This window comes from Euprymna scolopes, chromosome 23 (assembly GCF_053919585.1).
Source record: "Euprymna scolopes isolate OS-2025 chromosome 23, ASM5391958v1, whole genome shotgun sequence".
NCBI lineage: Eukaryota > Metazoa > Mollusca > Cephalopoda > Sepiida > Sepiolidae > Euprymna > Euprymna scolopes.
Genome location: NC_136504.1, coordinates 1455067 through 1470831, shown reverse-complemented (window position 1 = coordinate 1470831; position 15765 = coordinate 1455067). Strand labels below are relative to the sequence as shown.

The 15765-nt window shown below is 34.1% G+C and overlaps 1 protein-coding gene across 10 annotated transcripts in view; it reads left to right on the top strand.

Moving 5' to 3' along the window:
* The first annotated feature begins 8015 nt into the window (after positions 1-8015).
* The window catches only part of LOC145245726 (paired amphipathic helix protein Sin3a-like), a 173177-nt gene continuing 165427 nt past the window's right edge, over positions 8016-15765 (top strand). For 8 of the 10 annotated variants that reach the window (XM_080107278.1, XM_080107274.1, XM_080107277.1 and 5 more), the window contains exon 1: positions 8016-8134. The gene's annotated coding sequence lies outside the window, so the exon portion shown is untranslated. Of the gene's footprint in view, positions 8135-14283; positions 14334-15765 lie in introns of those variants that run through there. The other 2 variants (XM_080107275.1, XM_080107273.1) reach the window with 2 other exon arrangements.

The window sequence follows — 15765 nt, the reverse complement described above, 5'->3', positions numbered from 1 at the left end:
AGCTTCTCTCTTTACATCATCAACATTCTGATCCACATCTGGCATCAATTGAAATGAATGGCTCTCGTCTTCAGGAGGCCTCAAGTTTTGACAAGCTTCTGGGCTTGACCATTACTCCTGATCTTAAATGGAATATGTACATCAAATCTGCTGCCAAGGCCGCTGGAAAAATGGTGGGATCTTTCTATCGATCCAGTAGATATCTCACTGCTGATGCAATTCTCTATCTATATAAGAGCCAGGTACATCCAAGAATGGAATATTGTTGCCACATCTGGGCAGGAGCTGCTAGAAAGGACTTGTCTTGCCTTGATAGAGTTCAAAATAGACTTTGTAGCTTCGTAGGAGATGTCCTTTTCTCTTCCCTGCAACCTCTATCTCACAGAAGAGATGTTGCGAATTTGTCTCTGATGTATCGTTATTTTCATGGAAAGTGTTTGACTGAGAACCCAAAATTCACCCTTGAGAACTTTAAACTATCAAATAGTCGGTTCACTCTAACCCGATGTAGTGATACTTATCATGGTTTCATGAGTTTTGCTTCAAGAACAACAATACTAAACTTTCTTGGTCAGTTGGGCAAGGTGTTCACCGCTATCTCATTTCATCATCTCGAAATCAACTTTTTGCAGACCCTTTCTTTTTCTCCTTTGCCTACCCTACTTCCAAACCCTATCAACTATTCAGCTCTCCTTTCACCTAAAAAAAGACTGCAGTAGTGATCCCTCAATTTGGGAACTTTGAAAAATGTGGTATCATCCTTTACAAAATTATTGCCACATTCACTCTGAACCAGAATAGTAGTACCTGGTAGGGCTCACCTACGAATCAAAAAGAAAGTATTTTTTACGGGCATTTTGTTGACAAAATAAAAAAATACCTTCAAAGCAAATTTGTGTGCAAACCAAAACTTCTGCCCGGTCAACAGTATGGGTTTAGGCAAGCTCATTCTACTGCAGATATACTAACTGTAATCTCTGAATGTATATACCATGCACTGCATAAGGCAGGGGAGGCTAAGGTAGTAGCCCTAGATATATCTAAGACCTTTGATAGGGCATGGCATGATAGTCTTCTCATGAAAATCAGATCCTATGGTATTACTGGACGAATACTTAACATAATTAAATCCTTCTTAAGTAAAAGAAAAATTCAGGTTGTCCTCGATGGTCGTACATCTAAACAATGATATAAATGTAGGTGTACCTCAGAAGTCGATCCTTGAACCTTTATTATTCCTGATATTCATAAATGATCTCCCTAATAAAATTGTCTATGAGATGGGTATATTTGCTGCCGACACTACACTATAACAGACATGAAGGAAAACAAATGAACATGTATCCAAGGCAATGGTAGAAACCCTAGAAGATCTCCAGCCTGTAGCGGAATGGGGACAAAAATGGATGTCACATTCAATACTGCCAGGACTAAGCTTCTTTCCTTCAATAACTACAAGAAACCTTCTCAACCATTAATAGCTATGGCTAAAGATACATTATCTGAAAGTACTTCATTCAAACTCCTCAGCTTAGCATTCATGGGGAACATGAGTTGGAACAGTTACATTGAGGGCATTGTCAAGGCTGCTGCAAAGAAGGTGGGCTCTCTTTACCGTGCTAGAAAGTTATTTATGCCTGAAAGCATCCTGTACTTCTACAAGGCCATCATTTGTCCATATATGGAGTATTGTAGCCACATTTGGGCTGGTGCATAAGCTACTAGTCTCCTTCTTAGACAGGGTTCAAAAGAATCGTCAACCTAATAGGTCCTAAATTGTCAGCTAGGCTTCAACCTCATCCCTCTGCCTGTTTTTTAAGTATTTTAATGGAATGTGCTCTGAACTCATTGCACTTGTGCCCTCTCCATGCATATATCCCTGGCAAACCCACTTACCAACAAAATCTTACTTCTTCACTATTCAGATTCTTAAATGCAAAAAAGCTTTCTATTCTAATAGCTTCTTTCCTTGAACAACTAGATTTTGGAATTCTCTTCCTGCTACCTGCTTCCCTGATTGTATTGATATGCAGAAATTCAAATGTAATGTAAACAAACATCTTGCTTATCACGCTTAGGCATGGTCCTAATTAGTAGCTCCTTACATTCAAGTGGCAACGTGCCTTGTTTGGGGGTGAAGATGAGTAAAAAAAAAAAATTTTTTTTAAATAAACCCTGAGGCGTTATTGCAGAAATATTGATGAAGATGATAAATCAGATGATAAAAGAAGAGTCCTTATTATTTGGATTCTTCAAACTGTTCTTATCTTCAGTGTAATTTTTACGTTTCGATTGATGTAACACCTGGTTAGAATATTTAGAAAACGTACATGTAAAAGTGATATTCTCATTAAGGTTGAAGGTTTAATTCTTAGAGTGTGCGACTGAAAAATACAATTCCGAATTACTTAGGACCTCTATCCAGTCACGGCTGATGGAATGAGAGCATACTACTTCCATGAAGTAAATAAAGGGTTCCATTTAAAATTCCGTCCAGATTTCTGAGTTCGACAGAAACATTCCTGAGTTTGACAAGACACACCTGAAGAAGATCGGAGGCTACATCGACTGAAACGTTTTAATAATGACACTCAAGATAGGAACAGTAGTTGGAAGAATCCAAATAATATGAATAACTATTCCTCATCTCAAAAATTCAGAAACGCAATAAAAGAGTTTATCCGAAAAGACTGGAATTTTAGTACAATTATGAACTGGTCTTACAAGGATAAAAGGGAAAAACTCAAGCTAATTACAAAGACTTAGAATAGACGGATCCTGAATTTTTTATGAATTAGACAAAAGCTTTTGACAATGATCAAGAGATGATGTTGGGTATGCTTTTGACAATGATCAAGAGATGATGTTGGGTATGCTTTTGACAATGATCAAGAGATGATGTTGGGTTTGCTTTGCAAATGTGTTTTTGAAAGGTGTTCAAGCAATATACAGAAATGCTCAAAGCTTAGAATTAACAGATTTAATGTGAAAGGACATCAGGATTTTATATTGTATTTGTTGCTTTTCATTTGCAGACAGACAAACATTAAAGTGTATGTTGTATACAAAGCTGTTGTGCTCCTAATGCTTCTCTACACCTCAGAGACCTGAACGACATACTGTCGAGGCCTCAAAGTGCCGGAGAAGTTTCACCAATGCTGCCTGAAGAGCATTATGAACATCTCTTAGGAGGCCTATCGCACCAACACTAACAGCATCAAAGCCATCATTATTAGGAACCATTTGAAGTGGTCAGGCCATGTTGTCAGGATATTGAATTCCCGGCTACCAAAATAACCTTTCTATGGGCAGCTAAAAGAAGGAAAGTGCACTTGAGGAGGCCAGAAGAAACGATATAAAAATCTTCTAAAACCAAACCTAAAGAAATGTAACATCAACACATACACACGGGAGGCCAAGGACAGCCAAATCTGGAAGCAGACCATCACCAAAGTCACAGCAACCTTCGAGGCCAACTGATGTGCAGACATCTATGAGAAGAAAAAGAGAAGGAGAAGAGAAGGACACTTTCAAGCTAACCTTCCAAATGGAAATGGAGCTGCCTGCCCTTACTGTGAAAGGCAGTTCTAGGCGAGGATCAGCCTTGTTGGTCACCTCTGCACACACTAAAACCCGGAACATGGGCACTATCCTCACTGCTGAGGGGTTGCCAAGGGAAAGACAAGTGTTGTGCATAGAGATTCATGTGGGTCGGCCAGAAGAGATGCTTCATGCTGATGATGCATAACTTTCTTATGAAACAATGAATGGTCTATTTGTTAAGTTAAAACTTAGAATGCTATTGAAAGTAAAGATTGGAGTGTAACTGTTACTAAGCCCAAAGTGATTGTATTAAAAGTCATCAAAAAATGTAAAGTCTCCTGCTCAGTTTGTGGAAAGAGATTCAGGTGAAACTTGGAGGTGAATAGCAACTCAAGCGTGGAAAAAGTATAACAATGAAGACTCCTGATCTGCATATATCTCTCTATACTGTCCAGATATAATTTTCCTCTAAGGTCACAGGTCTAAGCCTGTCTTTAAGACTTATATTACACATCCACTACATCATTCTCATACTGTTTCTCTCCATGCAACACATGTCCTCAATCATCACTGGTCAGGCTTCACTTCCATACATCTTCATACTGGATACATATACATGTATGAACTGTTCTCTTGGTAGTGGTAACACTCTGCTGGTTAGTAATGACAGAAATTTGTTGAAGCACTGGTTATAAAAGATGTGACATCAAGTAAGGCTGCTAATGTGAAATTTGTGAAATTAAAAACTTTTCATTGATTTCCTGGATTTTTTCAATCTCTGTTTAGATAAGAATAGAAATGTAATATTCATAATGAATGAAACAATATATTATTTTCAGTGCTGAGAGCAAAGCTGATGACCATTTTAATCTACATTGGAAAAATATTCCTAGCAGGACAAACTATATTCTCAAAAGAATAAAAGCAAATTACATTTTATTCATCTTAACAATATGGCTCAACATTCAATAAAAGCAAATGACTCATCAGAATCAAATATCGATTTTGTATTAAAAAAATTTTGTAGTAAAAAATAGTTATCGTTAACAATAGTTGAGAAATAGACTGGCTTTACTTTATTAAACAGGAGAAAGAAAAGATGAAGAATATAATGTATGATGTCCCAAGTTAATTGCTTAGAATGGTCTCCATTAATTCACTGTTTTAATACCTTATTGCAATATAGTTTCCTATTCCAGTAGACTCTTGTCCAAGAACTGCAGACTTGTGGAACTCTCTCCCTGATGAGTGCTTTCCTACTACCTATACCATTAATTTTTTTTCAAGATCAAGGTCAATAACCTATTGGCAACAGGTATTCTTTCTCTTGATAATAATCATCTTTTGTTCTTGTTAGCTACTTACATCAAGTGGCTTCACAGCTCGTCAGGATTGATTTCCACCAAATATATATGTTTTAGGTACGAACTGATAGCTTGATGGCAGTGGGCACTGGAACAGGTAGTTAGACATCAGTGGGCATTGGTACGGATAGTTGGACGTAAGTGGGCACTGGTAGGGATAGTTGGACATCAGTGGGCACTGGAACGGGTAGTCAGATGTCAGTGAACACTGGAGCAGGTAGCTGAATGTCAGTAGATACTGGTTCAGGTAGCTGGACATCAGTCGGCCACAGGAGCTAGTGGCTGGAGGCATTGGAACTGTCGGAATGAGCTGGGGAGCTTTTTAGAGTGAGCTAGAGGCACTGCATAAGTAAGCTGGAGTCGCTGAAAGCAGCAGGAATTGGTGTGACAGATTGTAAGGGGGAGGGAATTAATGGAGGCGGACAACAATAGAGAGTAGAGTGCACATTGTGTTCTGCTGTTCCTAGTATCCTCGGCGACAATGTCGACTTGACTCTTGTCAAGTCTAGATGGGAGTGCTTCTAGCTCCTGAGTTGAACTGAAGATTTTCTGTGAAAGTCACTAGTTTTATGGAGAGCCATTGGTAATACAGGCTCCACGACCAGTGATTGTGTCGCTGAACTACAGATTAACTATAATTAATTTTACACCATATTACTTACAGTTAAAAGTATCTTCAGTGTTTATTAACTGCATTTATTTTAATCATGGTTTGAAATAGTTCTTTTGTTTTTGTTTAGTTTGTGAAAGATAAAGATTTTGTGTTTTCTCTTTGTTGCTTGAAAACAGTCGTTGCTATTTTTAGCACACGCGATTGTGAAGTATTTCTGGGAGTGTCGGGTTTCAATGAACAGTGTATTTTCCCTTACAAACATAGGAGTGGTTAGCTGGCTTACAACAACAGTACCACTCCTGTCTTCATAGCTCTTCGACATTTTGAGATAAAAAAACAAGAGGGTTTTGAATTTTTTAGATGAGACTTGGTTATTCGTTTTATTTGAATTTATCGAACTATTATTCTCATCTTGACTGTGATTTTCACAATGTTTCGGTCAATGTAACCTCCAACCTTCTTCAGGTGTATCTAATCAAACTTGGAAATTCAGATGGAATTTCAAATGAAACCCTTTATTTACTTCATGAGGGTAGTATACTCTTGTTCCGTCAGCCATGACTTGATAGAGGTCCTAAGTAATTTGCAATTGTAGTTTTTGGTCCCCCCACACTGAGAATTGAACCTTTAGGAGAATATTACTTTCACAATTCATTTTTCCAAATACTGCGCCATGGACCCTTGCGACAATAACTGACAGAACAAGAGCATGTTACCTCCATGAAGTAAATAAACGGTTCCGTTTCAAATCTGTCCAAATTCTGGAGTTTGACAAAATACACCTGTCAGAGGTTACATCAACCGAAACGTGAAAATCACACTAAAGATAAAAACAGTAGTCTGATAAATCCAAATAATACGAAAATATAAGAGGCTTTACTTTTGGAATGATTCTCATATTTTCTGTATTTTTTTTTTATAAGTTGAGTTCTATTCAAAAAAGCATGAAAATCGCATAAAACGCACAAAAATGTTAACATTTTTTTGTGCTTTTTATGTCATTTTCATGACAATTAACATTTTTTGCGCAGATGAAAAAAAACAACTTTTTCTCACATCTGAAAACTTTTAACGTTGCTGTTGAAGCAAATCATTTTCTTTTGCACTTCTTGCTAGATCTGGCACAGAGTGGATTTTGGTTCTATTCGGTTTCAGACCATCCTTTCTGGCATTACACCTTCTTTTGAATTAATTTATTACTGATCGCCTTTTTTACATCAATTGAAAATGTCCCAGTTTGGGGCACTGGATTCTCCACTACCAAAGTTTGCATAGAAAGGCAGGTAAATAGACTGACTTTATAATCACCAATACTAGTAGGGAGACCCGACGTTGCCCGGGATTGAATGATGATCAACGAATGCTTTATACTCTCATATGTTTATTGTCATCGAAATCGGGGATATTGCCCATTTTTAAATCAAATCGATTGATTGCTTGCTCTAGTTGGAGATCCATCTTGGTGCATAAGGAGAAAGTTTCACATGCCTCCCCGCAGTGATTTAGTCAATATATTGTAGTTTACATTGCACTGAACCTACTGTTGATTTTATAAAATTATTTTTCATATATAATGTCTTGAATTAAAGTTTAAAATGCAAAACTCAAGTATTATGCATTTTCAATGTGCCCCTGTCTTATCAGAGAACCTACTATTGATTTTATATGCCTGGCCTAACTGCTTGTGCAGTGATAATGGTTTGATTTTAAGTTTAAAATGAAAGTCAAGTATTGTCCTTTAAACAGAAACATTAATTTTGAACGTGCCCCTGTAATATGAAAGGACCTACTATTTGATTTTATATCTCGGTCCTTTCAACATGGGATGATGACAACGATTTTTGCCTCAGTGTAAGAAAAGGCCAGCCAGCGAGAATGACCAGCGGCACCATTAGCTTCTCAAATATACTTGTAACGTTAGGCTGTGTAAAGTGTTAACTTTAATCGTCTATTTCTTCTTTCATCGGATTTTTTCGATTATCGATATTCCGATACAAAACCTATCTAAGAACACTATCAGGCACATACATAATGTACCTTCATGTGAAATTTGATAAAAATCGGCCCAGCCGCTTCCAAGTTCATAGAGAACCCATTCACACACACACACACAAGTCCCTTCTACGTAATAGTAGCGATAGAGATTTTTTTTAATTTTAAAATTAAAGTATTTTTTGTAATGGATACTATGAAGTCACTACTATATTCATTAAAATAACTTTAACAAATTGATAGTTTTGTTTTAGCCTTACTTCTCTCGGAAAGTAGTCTTTACTGGCAATAAAATCATGTCTTACTGTGTTTCGATCATTTTCTGTTGCTGTGGATATTAGTTTTTCTTTTTAAGGTTTATTTTGTAAATGAAAGAGAGTGATGTTTTCATATTGGAAGACAACGGCTCGACTGACTGAAAACCCGGAAGACTGGGGCTTTCGATTGGTGTTCAAAATGGCCGCTCGATGCTGATTGGCTGGATTTTATGACGTAAGGGATTTCCAAATGTTGTTACAAGTTTTGGAATGAATACGTAGCTAATGGTGCCGCTGGTGATTCTCGCTGGCTGGCCCTTTCTTACACTGAGGCAGAAATCGTCGTCATCATCCCATGTTGAAAGGTAAAATTTTCACCTATTATTCCGTAGATGTTTCGTTATATTTTCGCGCAACTTATTTCGCTTAAATAATGTTTTTGAATGGCGAAAAAAAGTAATTCTGTCGTCGTGTTCGTTTTTGACCTGCCAGTTTGATGTTTGGTCGTGGTACATCCACTACTGCTATTTTTCTTTTTTTAATTCTAAAATTGTCGATTTCCTTTTGGACGATCGGATTTTACCCCTTTTTTCCTTCCGATTTTATTTCTATATTCTTCGTAGATTTTCTTTCATTTAATCTAATTTTTTGTTTTTTTTTTTGTTTTTGGTTTTTAGAAAAATACGATTTTCAAAACATCGGCAGATGCTTTTTTTCTTTTTTTTTTTTTTTGTAAACACGTTTTCACATTTTTTTCATTTCTCGTTTAATGTTTTTAAAATTGAACTTCGTTTAAATTTCTCTTAACAAAAAACATTTTTTGGAGACTTGTCCTCAAAGTCATTTCAAATACTGTAAAATTTCGAATCTTTTCCTCTAGAAAGATTTAACAAAATAAATTTTGTGAACCTGAACCTCTTAATTTTCTTTCTTGTAATGGTTAATTTTTGTTTTTAACTTTAAAATTCATTTTATAAAAGAAATAATAGCAAATATTTGGACCCGATAATGTATTTTTATTTAATTTGCCCCCTCCCCTCGGTGTCTTATGGCCACCATGATTATTTTCGTCCCTCCACTTTTCTTTCTATCATCGACATCACGTTTTCTACCGATTATTAAAAAATATTTTTTCGCACTCGTTCGTCGATTAATTGAAATTTATTAAAATCTTGAAATAATAAAAAATGTGATTGCTTAGAAGAACGAAGAATTTTTTTTGTATTTAAAAATAAATTAAATGCAATATTTTACGGCATATCAACCCTTAAGCATTTTAATGTCGACCGAAAGTAAAAAGGATTTTATTTTTTGCTTTTGTATGAAGTTCGTTTATTATTTTTCTCGAAACAGAAAAAAAGCAGAAATAGTTTGGTTGTCAACGTCCAAATCGAATCCATTGTTAGGATTATATTTTTTATTTTCATTTTCGACATAAAATATGTTTTAAAATATCATTTGAAGCTGAAAAACACAATGGAAACAAGATTTTGCTCCCCATTTCCGATTAGCATGTTTGTATATAACATTGGTAAAAAAAAAAATGTAGCTGAGGAGAAAAGCAAATAAAATTGGAGGGAGGGTTTAGATGAAACAAACAAAACTAGAAAGATTTGCAAACACTTTTTTTCCCCTATTTTTTTTTTTTTTCTATAATATAAATTGTATTTACTAGAGGATATAAAAAACAAATTTTATTAAAAAATAAATCTTGTTGGCTGGTTGTCAAATTGTTTTTTTTTTGTTGCCCCCTCCCTCCTCCATAATAATCGCTATTCACAAGGGGAAGGTCGTTTCGTTTGGAACATGGGGGGAAATGTTACCCCCCCCTTTTTTTTTTTTAAATAAAACATCCTGAAATGTTATTGTTTTCTCGAATTATATTAGAATTTATTAGAAAAGAAAAAAAAGGAGTAGGAACGATTTTTTTTTTTTTTTACATTCTAGGAGGGGAAGGATTTTTTTTTTTTTTTTCTGGGATTCTTTGTAATAAAATTAAAACAAAATCAGTTATTGACCGTGTGCCTAATTGTTTTGTAAACATTTTGTTTTTCAACATAAATTATATAAATTAAAGTTCCTGTCAAAACAGAAGATTAAACGTTCATGCTGAAAAATTGTATTTGTATATTATCGTCCTCGGCATTTCTTTTTTCCCCCTATTTCGATGAAAGACCGGCACTGTAATGTTAAGCACGAGTTATTCATTCACCCACTAGAAATCTGTTCCTAAAAAAAAAAAAAAAAAAAAAAAAAAAATCTAATATTAGATAGTTATAATTTGTAAACAAGATTTTTAATTTAAAGATATTTTCTTTTTGCGACTGAAAAAAATGTTTTCCCTCCATTTTTTATTTCATCAATTGAAAAAAAAATGCATTCTTTAAATATTTTTTTTTTATATATTTTTTCTTATAAATTTGTTTTCAAGCATTTTGTTTCTGCCTATATCTGCCCCCCCCTCCCCTTTTTCTTTTCCCACGTCTGTTCTATCCTACATTCCCCATTTTCTTTTTTTTTTTATTCAATTTCGACTCGTCCAAATGAAAATGGACTCGTCCTTTTCGTCGCCCGCCGCGTCGTCCATGTTTTTGTTGACTGTCAATGTCGGTTGTATTCGTTTCGCAAAATATTTTAAAGAAATCTAATTCTTTCATTGCAAGTTTTTATTTAGATTATTTTTTCCCCGTTGGTTTTATCATCTTTATATCTTTAAAATTTTCTACACTGAAACATTAAAAAAAACTTTTTTAATTAATTTATCGCTTTAAATTTGCGATCTCCAAACTAACATCAAAGTGTAATATCTGTTCGGTCTCTGTAGTTGATTATTCTCCTTCCTCCAGGCATGACCTACTCCCTTCAGGAAGGGAGATAGATTTGTCGTCCTCATTTTGCGAAGTGCCGACAAGACAAGCTTTTTTTTTTTTTTTTTTTTTTTTCAAAGTGCCTATTTTTGTGGATTTTGAATTTTCTCTCGTGGGGAGGCGAGCAGTTATATTTCCACCTATCGTTGAAAAAAAAAAAAAAACTTGCAAAAATCTGAATATAAATAGCATTTCTTATATTTTTTTCCTTTCTCTATTCAATCAAAAACGAAAATCTTTTTCTTTATTATGAATAAATACCCCCTATCCTCCCCTCTTAAAAAAAAACCTCGGGTCGGACGGTTTTTTCGTTCTTTTTCTCATCTATTCGTCCTTCGCTATTTCTTTCTTCTCTCCTTCCATGGCGTAATCTGAAGCTTTTCTTTCAACAGTCCTCCTCCTCCTCCTACTCCATCTGCAATTGACAAGGAAGGGTGGGGGTAATTTCTGTTTTTATTAAAATAAAATACAAAATATTCTCGGTTCATTTTTTTCTCAGAAAAGATTAAAATGGATAAAATCTTGTCAAGATTTAAAAAAAAGAAAAAAGAAAAATCTAGTTTGAAAATGGCACATTGGTTTCTCTCCCCCTCCTTCCCGTGCACTTGTTCCATCACTCGATTATCAAATTCTTTTGTTTTGTCCGACATTCTTTTAGACGAAAACATTTTCACCCTCCTCTTTCTTTTCTTTCTCTCTCTCTATATATATATATACATTATTAATCAATTTTTAGATCCCCCAATTTATTTTCACCCGAAAATTAAAAATATTGTTTTAATATAATTTGATTCAAATTGTCGACGTTAGTGTGTCTGAGTGCTCTCCCAACATATCCCCCGCACGCACACACACTTTTCTGCACACAATAAATAAAGTTTAAAAAAAAAAAAAAAAGGAACCCTAATTTATTCACCAACCACTCCGACTGAAAACAATTCTTCTTAGATCTTCACTTTTAAAATAGTTAACATAGAATCATTCCGAGGAGTCCCTTTTTTTGTACATATTTTTCGAACTTCTCGATAATTTTGATTGTCCATAATCTCTCCCCACGAGGGCAAAATCAACCACAAAGTTGATTATCAGTGTGGGCGATATCCAGTTGCCCTTTTCCAAAAAGGGGCATTTTAGTTAAAAATGTAAACACTATTCTCGTTGTCATTTTCAATAAGGACGTATTATGCAATCAAGTTTACATCAGCTCCCCACAAAAGGGAGATAATGTCAGAGAGGGGTGACCTCTTCAGACTGAACAGATACCACACTTTAATTTTAGACAAGACTGGTTAAAATGTAAATTTGTTTTCCACGTTTCTATAAAGACCATTTCGAATATTTTTGCTTTCAAGTTTTCATAATTGAATTGAAACTGAGTTTAATGCAATAAAAACATTTTATTAAAATTTGAAGGTTTTCATTTATTTGTTCAAACCTCGAATTCATAAAAGTTAATTGAAAACCATTGATTTTCAAAACAAATTTTTGATCTTAAAATTTTTTTGCTCTTTGTTAAATGTTGGCCATATGTTATCGACTTTTTATTTTGAAAGAAATTGTTTAAAATGTTTTTATAACCCCCCCCCACACACACACACAAACAAAACGTGACTTTAAATTTAGTTTTTATACTTTCCATAAAAAAAAAAGGGAAATAAGATTTGTTTGGACAAACACGTTTTAAAAATTTTTATTTTATTTATTTATTTTTTTTTTTACTAAAAAAAAACGTAATTTTTAATATTGTCAAATTAAATTTTAAATTAATGTTTTTTTTTTCCACAAATATTTTTTATTTGCTTTTTTTTTTCCGGTGCTAGTGCACTTACTGATCCGCGCTATTTTTTTAAATCGTATTTCCAAGTTTAATTAAAGTTTTTTTTTTTTTTATTCAATTGTAAGGTTAAAGTATAGAATAGGTACAAAACACCCTCCCCATGTTAAGAATGGCTTTTTAAAGTGCACTCACTAATACCTTTTTTTTTTTTTCTAGTGTCATTTAGTTTTGTTGCTGATATTAATTTGTATTTTTTATTCACAAAAAAATATGTTTAAATATAGAAATGAAATGGATTTATCGCCAAACAAATTAATTTTAGAAAATTTCGCAAACTTTCGAATGAGAATTGATCATTCCGACTACTATTCTCATCTTAGTTGTGTTTTTAACATTTCGACAACCAAGGATCTTCCCCATGTGGGTGCACTCTGCATATTTCGAACTGAACATTTTTATTTTATAGTTGCTTATGTTTGTGGTTTGAAAATTGAAAAAGACTCGTTGAATAAACACAAAAATTAACTTTAAAAGTATTTGATTTGGAAGTGTTATTACTATTTATTTATTTTTTTTTTTTTTAGAATTTATCTTTTAAAAAAAATAAATCATTTATGTTGATCAACGCTTCATTTAAAGAATAAATATTTGATGTGGGTTTATTTATTTTAGAATTTATCTTTGAGGGGGGGATTAAAAATGAAATCTTATTTATATTGATCAAGGCTTCATTCAAAGAGCAAATCTTAACATAGTTAATTTGAACCCTTCAATTCTTTCGTCAATACGTAACTTTGAGTTCACATTGAATTTTTATTTACTATGAATATAATAGTAAATAAAAAAAAAATTCAATGTGAGAAATAATCGAATATTTAACCAAAACATAAAAACTGATTTATTTTAGAACACCAAATATATTTCAGATGCCTCGATTTTGTTTTAAAAATTTCCTGATTCTTTATAGAATTGTTTTTCTATTTACACAAGTTCGGACTGGTTTCTCTCTCAGAAAGGACGTAGTTTTGTGGCTTTCTCTATTCCCTTGTGTTGTTAGATGTTGTGCTTGTGCGTTCATAGGCTTTTCTACCTAATATTTCTACTACTGTTATTGTTATTGCGGTTAGAGGTGGGGGCAGCAGCAGCAGCAGCACTAGTTATTTCGAAGTGGGAGAGAAGAAACATGTAATTTAAATTGTTTATTTCTCTCTTCTCTCCATATGCAAGTGCGTATGGAACCTTGTCTGGCCACTGGAGAAGCATGACTGCGACTTATGTTGGTATTTATTTGACTAAGAATAATAACCACCTCCTTCATCTCTCGATGACACAAGGTTGATTTAATGTCGGCAGGCGAGCGGGGGGGGGGGGGCATCAGAATGAACCCATCTAATAAAACGAGATATGCTCTCATGTTATAAAATCGCTCGAGTAGCTTTTAAAAAGGCGGCTTACGACAACGTTGCTTTTTATTTATTCTCTTTCGCTTTGTTCGACGACTACCACCACAACCACCACTACTACTACTAGTAAGTTGTGCTAATCTAAAATATGGCGCCGCTCCTCGGCGTGGATGCGTCACCGTTTTCTATGCAAATAAGGACACAACTCGCCACGCTCTTTATATCACCCCCCCCCTCTTCATCTTCCGTGGGTGGGGCGTTTTTTTCTCTCCCAGATTGCCCCCCCCCATCTCTCTCTTTACAAACAAGAGTTTGTTTCTTCCTCCAACTGGAAAACCGGAAGAAAACAATCGTCCATTTCAGAACCTGATTTCGTGTTTTTACTCTTAAAATTATTGCATATGCATATATATATATATATATATATATATATATATATATATATATATATATATTGGCCACAAACGACAGTGGATAGATACCCTTTCTAAGGATGCACGAGCGAGGAGTTAATGAAGTAAGAGTTACGCAATCCGCTACCGCCCGTCTGATTTTAATTTTTATCGAACGTGTTTTATTTTTGCTCATTTTTGTACTATAATATAAAACATTCTTTATAAAAATACTTTCGACGAAAGAAATGACATTTCTTTTGTGGATGATATAAATCGGTAAAACTATTTCTTAATTTGTGGAATTGCTAAAAATGTCCTAATCTGATGTGTTTGACAAAATGGCATCGAAATAATTCTGATTAGAATTTCCTTAAACAAGAATGTTATTTTTTGGTATTTTTTTACGAGAGTACCCAGCCTAGTATAACCCCCCCCAAACCTTCCCACGTTATGAGCGGCTTTCGGAATAACCCCCTCCCCCAAACCTCGAAAGCTGTTCTTTACATGGGAAGATTGGATGTATTTATACTACGCTAGGAAAACATACCTTATTTTTTATTTTTTTATCTGAATTAATTTCGTAACGCATTTGCAATTTATGAAAACAATTATTAGACATTTTTTTTTTTAATTTTGCAAACAAATCTGTTTTCGAAGAAAATATTTTATAAAAAGCAAAAAGCATTTGCAATGAAAAAATATTCTTGGATTCAGTTTTTTTTTTTTTTTATGTTATTAAAGATTTTAAATTTGTAGTTTGGATAAATGAGAATCGCTTTCTAAAGTGATTTCGTTTCTAACACGCTATAAAAGTTGTATAAAGTTTGTGTCAAAAAATTATGGGATGTTTTTGCCCTTTCATGCGCCACGATGAGTTGTGACCTAAAAATGTAAATAGCTTGTGGAATTGTGCTCCTCCTCCTCGCCTTGGGATTTACTTGTTTGTGTTGGCCTTTTAAACAGGTAGAACCTCTCTTACCCTTCCTCCTCATCTCTCTTTACCATCCTCTCTCTCTCTCTCTCGCTTGAAATGTATTATTTTTTATTTATTTATTTAGCGTCAAGAGCATGGTTTCTACTCTGGCTAGGGGTGCAATTTCACACAAAACCCAAGTAAAAAGGGTGTGGGTGAATTTGTATCCAATTCTTATTCAATCGCAATTCTGGCTCGACTCGTCAATCAAATCTTCCATCATTTTTATGAAGTCGCCTTTGTTGTTAGTCTCGCAGTCAGACATGAGAATGGTTTTGGTTTATGGCGAAAATAAGATTTTTTTTTTTCTGAAGGAAAAGAAAAAAAGTAAATGGTTCATGGAGAGAGAAAGAGTAAGAGAATTTTTTTTTTTTTTTTTTTTTTTTTTTTTTTTTTACAAAATATATTCAATCATTCACTCCGGATGTTCTATACTTAAAATCATTTTTATTAGAACAAATTTTTATTAGAACAAATGTAATTGACTGGTGAGTAAATTGTGAAAACCGGGTTTTTTTTTTCTTCAATTAATTTTGTATGCGATTACTTTTTAAGAAAACAATCTGTAATTATTTTCATTA